The sequence below is a fragment of the Anas platyrhynchos genome, chromosome 4, assembly GCF_047663525.1.
Source record: "Anas platyrhynchos isolate ZD024472 breed Pekin duck chromosome 4, IASCAAS_PekinDuck_T2T, whole genome shotgun sequence".
In the NCBI taxonomy this organism is placed as follows: domain Eukaryota; kingdom Metazoa; phylum Chordata; class Aves; order Anseriformes; family Anatidae; genus Anas; species Anas platyrhynchos.
This window is the reverse complement of record NC_092590.1, coordinates 36,811,861-36,819,823: the sequence shown is the minus strand read 5'-3', so window position 1 is coordinate 36,819,823 and position 7,963 is coordinate 36,811,861. Positions and strand designations below refer to the sequence as shown.

At 38.7% G+C, this 7,963-nt stretch overlaps 1 long non-coding RNA gene across 1 annotated transcript in view; it reads right to left on the bottom strand.

The window, feature by feature from the left end:
• Positions 1–3,478: 3,478 nt before the first annotated feature.
• The window catches only part of LOC140002452 (uncharacterized), a 28,826-nt gene continuing 24,341 nt past the window's right edge, over positions 3,479–7,963 (bottom strand). Inside the window, exon 3 of the long non-coding RNA XR_011809077.1 lies at positions 3,479–6,999. This is a non-coding gene — a long non-coding RNA (uncharacterized lncRNA). The remainder of the gene's footprint in view (positions 7,000–7,963) is intronic.

The window sequence follows — 7,963 nt, the reverse complement described above, 5'->3', positions numbered from 1 at the left end:
AGACCCCTTACATTTTATTGCTTCTGCATTACTGTCTCCTTCACTGAGCCACAAATGTGACAACAGAATAATCTCTATTCCTAAAGCAGCCCTCGTCAATAATGTATTTTATGCAAGTTATCAAACTGGGCCTGATGACAGAATTATGAATTGCAGCATTATTATTTTTCGTTCCCATCCACCCCCCAATCTATCTCTTCATCCCAGCCTGGGCTCAGCCTGCAAGTGCCACAAGGGCAAAGTGCTCACTGAGGGAAAGGGAGGGAGTGGTATCAGTCAAGAAGAGGACTTCCATCTGCACTCTACCATGAAATGAATTAGTAGGAGACTTTTAGTATTAGTGACAGAAATGAGCTAAATGAAGCATTTTACTCTTTCTAAACTGCTTTTCAGTTTCTTTTCTTGTTAGCTGTGAGAGACGTCTGCAGGCTTTTTTAAGCAGATGATGGTTAGCTACCTGTTGACTTCATTTTGAGGGATGCGACAGAGCAGACAAGGCCCTCTCAAAAGTGAAAGGAGTCACTGTGTCACCAACACAAGGCTTTATAAAGCACCCTTTGAAGAGTGCCTCTTGCTGCCTGAGCTCAGAAGGTGAGAACCATGGTCCTGTGAAGCAAGCCACTTTCGTGATCTTTGCTGAGGCTGTGCAAAGCAGCTTGCAGCAGCCAGGGAGGAGCTGCCCTCCTGCACCAACTCACAGCATGGCCTGTTGGAGTTGAGGATAAAGCTTCTGGCTACAGATCTCATATTTCCCTGGGTGCTGTCTGCTCCTCTGAAGTTCACCTCAGTCAATGTTCAGACATTGTATCTCCTCCTCAGAAGGAAGGAGCCATACCAGAAGGTTTCCCTCCAGAGGAACATTGGTAGCACTGCAAAAAACTTTGTGTTTTTGTTTTCCCTGCAGCTCCAAGGTGAGAAGAGTAGGTCTTTCTGCAGTATTATTTTATATAGGTGTGTTGTGTAAAAGTTAGTCCAAGGAAAGAAAAAGATGATGTAAAGTGATTTTAAGATTTATTCCAGGGTCATTGTTGTTGAAGCTGCTTCTAACGTTGGAAGCTGCTCAGAGAGTAGCAGCCTCTTGTCTAATTTCATAAACAGTATTCTAATATTAAATTTATGATTGCTTATCTTTTCAATTGCATAATCACATAATCAGTAGAAACACAGTTTATGCCCCAGACCTAAATCTGGGATAATGTTCCCATCCCAAAAGACATGACTGTCAACTGTGACAGTAACAGGAGGTTTCTGGTATGTAATGTTGACTGCTGTTGCTATTTTTCATTTTGAGAGCATGCCATTGCCTTCGGTAAGGCAGGATTTTCTTCTTCTAGTTCAGCTCTTCAGGAAAGTTACCATCTAAAAAAAAAAAAGTATATAATTTTCTCCATTCACCATTTCTGCTGGCAATGGGAGGAAACTAGGTGGTTTACCAAATATGTACCAATCTCTGTATTTCTATAATTTCTGAACATCCCAATGGCATCTACACGCAATCATATAAGAAAAGGTTGGTTTTAATCTTTCAGAACCAAGAAAGGATTAATGCATATTTGAAACCCTGAAAAAGTTAGTATTTTACAAGATACAGAAAATTGCTCTTGCACACAATACTAGAATAAATCAATATAAACTTGCTTAAATTTGGAAGAAAAGTACCTAATTCTCATCAACTTTCAGGTTAAGGAAAATTGCAGAATAAAATGTTTCTTTCAGAGTGTTACAAAAAATATCAAGCAAGAATATCTGTTATTTACTTATTAACTCCATTTTCAGTTATATTGAGATAGAGGGATGGAGAGGCACATACAAACACAGAGACATTCCTGTGTGTTTATTTTATTATAGTTGTAGTGTTATGAATCCTATGGAGGGAGGGTGGATTAGTCTGAAGGTAATTCTGCCATTACAATCACAGAGCAGGGATGTAGTTTTATCCAGAGTAACTGCATGCTGACAGTTGTGGTATTTCAGATATTCTGTTCGTTAAATCTGTCGGGTAGACAGGTGGTCTTGTGAACTCTCTTTGCACTTCCCTCACATAGACGGCTGTGTCAAAGGGTTTTGTTTGCCACTGTTTTGCCTTGTGTTGGAATTTTCTGCACAACAGCAGAGAGCAAAATGGTTAATGAGGATGAAAGAATTGGAATTTTATAAGCCTGTTTAATGCCCTCCGCCCAAAAGCAGATGAGACTGTTCAAGGAAGAGCAAAGAAGATTAAAGCAACATACAATAGATAGGTAATTTGAAACTGAATATATATTAATGAATCAAGGAGCTTGTACATCTAGTAATTCCCTGGCAGAAAGAGGTGTCTTGCCTCCAATATTCCCCCCATTCCTCTTCAAAAAGCATACAAGACATATTGCAAAGATAGCTGGAAGAGGCAGCCCTTCTTTCACATGTGTCCTGCATACCTGTTTACAAAGTCACTTTGGAGCAGTCAGGAGAGTCTCCATTTGAGAAAGTCCTGTCAAAAATAATTTAATAGTAAGACCTCGGTGCAATTATTCTTCGTGTCACAATTTGACTTGTTTGATCTTGGGGATAAGTCAGGTGCAAGTGATGTTAAATTCATGCACTGGCGTACTTCCATCCTACTCATAAGCCTATTGCTAATATGGATTTTCCATTGATTATTAGAAATGGGCCATCTGGGACCATTCTTTGTCACCACTTATTCTGCACTTCAGATGTTCCCGTTTTCCTCCATTTACTCCTGTCATTTCATCTCATCTTCTAGTTGTACAGACAGTGAGATAATCATTTACACACATGATCTTTTATCCTTGCAATCATATTGAATCGCAATGCTCTTTTACTCATGCTCAGGCATATTGAATCAGTCACTCAGTCACCTCAGATCACGTCCAGGTGGGCAGCCAGGCATATTTACCTCCAGACTTTCTCCCAGTCATATTTCCTGACCTGTTCACTGGCACTGCCTCATTACTGCTAACCTTTAAGCAGCAGCAGCAGCAGCAGAAGCTTGCAAGAACTTGGATTCATAGAATTATTTCACGAAACTCCCTTTTGCTGTTATATTTCTCAGACATTCATAAACTACAGGTTGGTTTATTTTTATCTCTTTGAAGGAAACAAAGGGAACATGTTTTTTGGATGCCTCCTGTGCTTGTAACTGGGGAACATTCATGTTCCCATTGAGACCACAGGATTTGTTTTTTAGTGGCTATTTCTAGCTCTATGTTAACTTCCTAGCCAGCACAACTGGGACAGAACTGATTGCAACTCTGAGGATGATTATATGATTATATATGCATATAAATGTTCTTATGTACATGTATATAATTAATAGCATTCAAATACAAAGCCTAGCTCTCTTTTATTTCTCATAGATAAACAAGACAGCCAAGCTTTATATAGACAGATAATACACTTTATTTGATCAATTCATATAGTTAGAAAAAATGACACTTTCTGAGCCACATAAGCCTATTTGGCATTCCCTCAAGTTGCCACTTCTTTCTGTTCTTTTCCCCATAATTTTTCAGTAATCATATGTGGGTTTATACCAGCAAACTATGATTATTCATATAGCAAACAACAGCACAGAGAGAACAGCGTACCTGTAGTTTTGTGAGGTATGTAGAGATCCGAGTCTGATGATTGTTACCTATTTCTGTTCCACATGCAAACAGAGTATGTGTTTTAAGAGTGATCCCATGGAGAATATTTTCAAAACAGGAATTAATTCACAAGTTTCCTGCTCTGTTCCAGCTGGAGCAGCTACACCAGAAGCCCAGCAGCAACCCTCTGTGCAAAGCACTGCCACAACACAGTCTCACTAGCACTAATGAGTGCACATTTCTCTTTTAAACAAGAGCTCTATCCTATGTTGCAAATCAACTGAAAATATAGAACTTTGATTGTAGATACAGATAGCATCATATTAGTAGTAGCAGCTGCTGATACCAAGTAACTAATGGAGTAAGAGAGCAACTGCCATTTTTCTCTGCCTTGTACTTTGCTCATCTGTCTTGTCCAGGAAAATGCTGTGATCACATCCATTTGCCATCTCTTGGCAACCTTCATTTCTCTTATACATCTATGACTGCTATTCTGTGACTTAATTTTGTCCACTGCATGTCCTGTTTCTGAGCTAGCCGTCCTACTTAGTTGCAATTACTTCTCTGTGTATCACTGATGAATAATTTCCTAGATGGATGTTTGTTATAAACCCATTCATTGATCTTCTTGACTGGCCCTGAAATATTTAACACCTTATATATTTCTCTGTGCTAAAAAAACATTCTGTGGAGACCTTTTATTTCTGCACTATACATCATTGTTAGCAGGATGCATTTTTTAAATACTTGAAGAGAGAGATGATCCAATTCTTCAGAAAGTTGCAGAATTTGTGAGACACTACATCTCGGTCTTGCTCTCTGATTCCCCTTCTCTCAGGACCTGTGTTCTTTAAAAAGCCAGCATTATTCCTATTTTTGCTGGGGTTTCCCATTCCACAGTAATCAGCATTTATGACAAGATACATCTATGTTCTCTGTGTTTGCTTCTTGCCTCGACCTCACCCTTTAATTTCCTTTCAGCAGTCCCCTTACCACAAGCTTTATATCCTCTGGTATAAACATAGTGGAAGCTGTAAATGTCGAATGCTTAGACCAGAGTTTTGCTTACTTCACTCACGGAAAGTGTCTTTGAGGCAGGCTGTAACCAGTGCAGGTGGCATTAATGGTTCTTACAAGCTAATTTTTTCTAGTTACGTCAGATGTCTGCTCTTGCCTTCCTTTGCTGGGACAATTCTTGCTTGATATAGGGCTTTCTAACCCCAAACCAAGATACTTCAAATGTGAATGCCATGAGCATAAACCCAAAAAATCTCATCCAGTATCCAGGCAGAAAATCTGCAGTAAAACAGTGTGTTATTGGCCAGCATGGGCCCCTTGATTAAATATAGGAGACAAATTGCAAGGACTCTTCTTACATTCTGCCAGCACTTGCAGTGGGAATATGAACTGTGGGTACATTTTGTGCAGCTCATGTCCTTAAGGGGAAGGAAAGGTTGAATGAAGGACCTTGCATGTACCCATTCTCCTCACCGATACACACCACGATATTGTCATCTTGGCAGCCAATCTGAAAATGGGATATTGGTAGTGCCTAAGAATCAAGGTCAATTCTCAATTACTCCTGCAATTCCATTTTCCAAATTCTATCCCACTGCATGGAGATTATGGGCTTGTGACAGACAGCTGATTTCAAGGGTATCACTGAATCCTTTATCAGTTAGTTTCAAAGGGTTCATTCAAGTCAGGGCCATGATTTATGTAGTTGATTTTAGGATTATTTTTTTTTTCATCCTTTCACAGTGAAGCTTTTCCTTGTTTTTCCAGTTTCCAGTGAAGAGATGTTAGGATATTCTTGAAGTTTGATATAACTTGTAAGAATAAAGTTAGGATGGCTCAAGACCTGGAGAGGTGATTTACAATGTATCCAGTAGGTAAATAATGTTTTTCTCAAACAAGCAGTGACTGCTGTTCTGTGCCTGGAGGAATAGAAACTCAAGACCAGAACTGCTCAGCTTCTCCTCCTTTCTTCTACTGTTTATTTTGCAAAAGTCAATCTCTCTTTACACCATAATTAAGAAGAAGGCAATTCACCACATATTATAGCAGCTTGTGTACAATGGTAAAAAACAATCTCTCCTATGTGAGTCTCTATGCAAGGCTGCAATACAGATTATTGTTACTGTGGATAGTAGTAACAGTGATAATCATTGTTACTGTATACCCTGTAATCTACCTAAAAAGACATACTCAGATCATTAAGACATCCAGATTATGATGAATGGTTAATAGGATTTTTTCCTCAGATCCAAAATCATGGGTTGAATATCCAGGACAGAATTTGAGCCACCTCATTCTTAAACTGTGGTTGTTTTGAACAAAGAACAGAATTTGGCCTCCTATGCATTAATCCTGTGTTCATTCTCCTGGGCTGTGTGCTTCTCAGGGCCGGGACCTGCAATTCCTTTTTGTTCTGTAAAATCCTAAGCACGCTCCTGGGTCTTATAATAAATAATAAAAAACAGTCCTAAACAAAGCAATAGAACTGCTTTCAAACAAGGATTTTTATTGTTTGCATAGCACAGACTTCCATATGTTTCTCAAAGTTTTCCTTGTGAATTATGTTGCCTTTGATAATTACATCACAGGAAAAGGAAACGGTATTAACTGGCTACTGCACAAATGTAAGCTAGCCTGTAATAAATGCAGTCTTTCTCTGGTGCACATATCTTTTTTACAGCATCTTTCTTAACAGTTTGTATGCAGCTGCTGTTCTTCTATGCTCAGGTAAATTACCATTGAATAATTGCAGAGCAAGGTCAAAAATCAATTAAATGGAAATTACAGTTATTTGTTTTAAAAGCTCAAGCAATATTTTATATCACAAGTCTCTTAGGTGACAGGTCAAACAGGTTAATCAGCAACCAGCTTTCTCCACACTCCTGACTCAAGTCTGCCTTTAGCAGGAATGATAGAAAAAGAGTATGAAATGCTCACTTATGGTCAGTGACAAAGATGTGGGGCCTCTGGAGAAATTGCAATTGCAAAACTTACTGGCATCTATCCCTGCTCTGCTACTAACGTCTCTTACTGTACCCAGGTAGCACAGATTTTAGATTAACTTGGAGAACTACACTGTGTACTGCTGAATAAATACATCTAGCTTTTCAGCTCATTCAAGCTTTTGAAAAGTCTCAGGCCAAACCCTGCATTACATCATCTTTTGGGATCCAGATTTGCGCAGCTATAATGTAGATTTTCCAAGTAGTCCTTGTCTGTCAGCAGTAGAAGATGTCTCAATTTCTTTATTCTTCTCTTTTTCCACTTAAATTGTGGTTTTCCAATTTCTCCTCATTTCCTGCAAGTGTCATAATTGTAAAGCAAATATTGTAATGCCAGAAGCAAATATCCACATCTTCAATTGTAAAATATGATATCAATATATCCATGGTACCTGTGTTGGAAAAGTAATAATAATTTTGTTAACTCAGTGACTTGGCTAAAGAAGTGATTTTTAACTAATCCAGAGCTAGTTAAGAAAATGTTAAAAGGAGACAGACAAGACAGGTTGTGTGTATGGAGGGGCTTACAGTCATAAACAGCATCTGGCACATCTCTTACAATCTGTTTGTATCATCTACCCCTATATCTTTTTATCTTGACCAGTATATCCAGCATGCTTTATCTCCAGCTGCCATCAAGTCTTACAAGTGAAAGCACTGCCAAACATGCATTTCCAAGATGATCCATTTCTGTGTTTGCAACATATCTAGGCACAGTACAGGAACCGACTTGTTATGTGTATGTATATATATGTTGTTTGTGTTGAATGTTGAAATGTAATTTGCAGCTCCAGACCTAATTACTGATGGAATTACAACTTTTTTGTATCCAGCTGCTTTTCTTTAAATAAATAAACAAAGCATAAAGTTCTTTCCTGTACTGTAATTAATGTCATGGTGACCTCAGCTAGGTGCACAGTGAGGTGGTTTCATCTTGATTCAAAACATAGATAAATATTTAGGATACCCATTATAGATAAGGACTCAAATGAACCACCTGGATCAGCAAGTCTCTGGCAACCATGCTCTGAAATACCAGCTCCATCTCAAAGCCAAAATGTATTCTCACCCTATCTGTAGTGATGAGGGCAATGCTTCTAGAGCATCAAAAGTGGTAGAGGGATGCTGCTCCAAGGGCTGGAAAACTGATGCTGGTTTTCAGACCCCTCTAAAAAAAAGAGGGCAGAGCTAATTCTAGATTGTAATCTAAAAGTTAATGGTGTGATGCCTAGCTGTTACTGCACCTGTGTCTGCTTATCTGCACTTATGCTTTTAGTCATTTTATTTATTTAGTGGCCAAGAACTTGCATTGGTCTCCTCAAGGTTTCCATTCATTATTTCCTGTAAAAAGAAGAT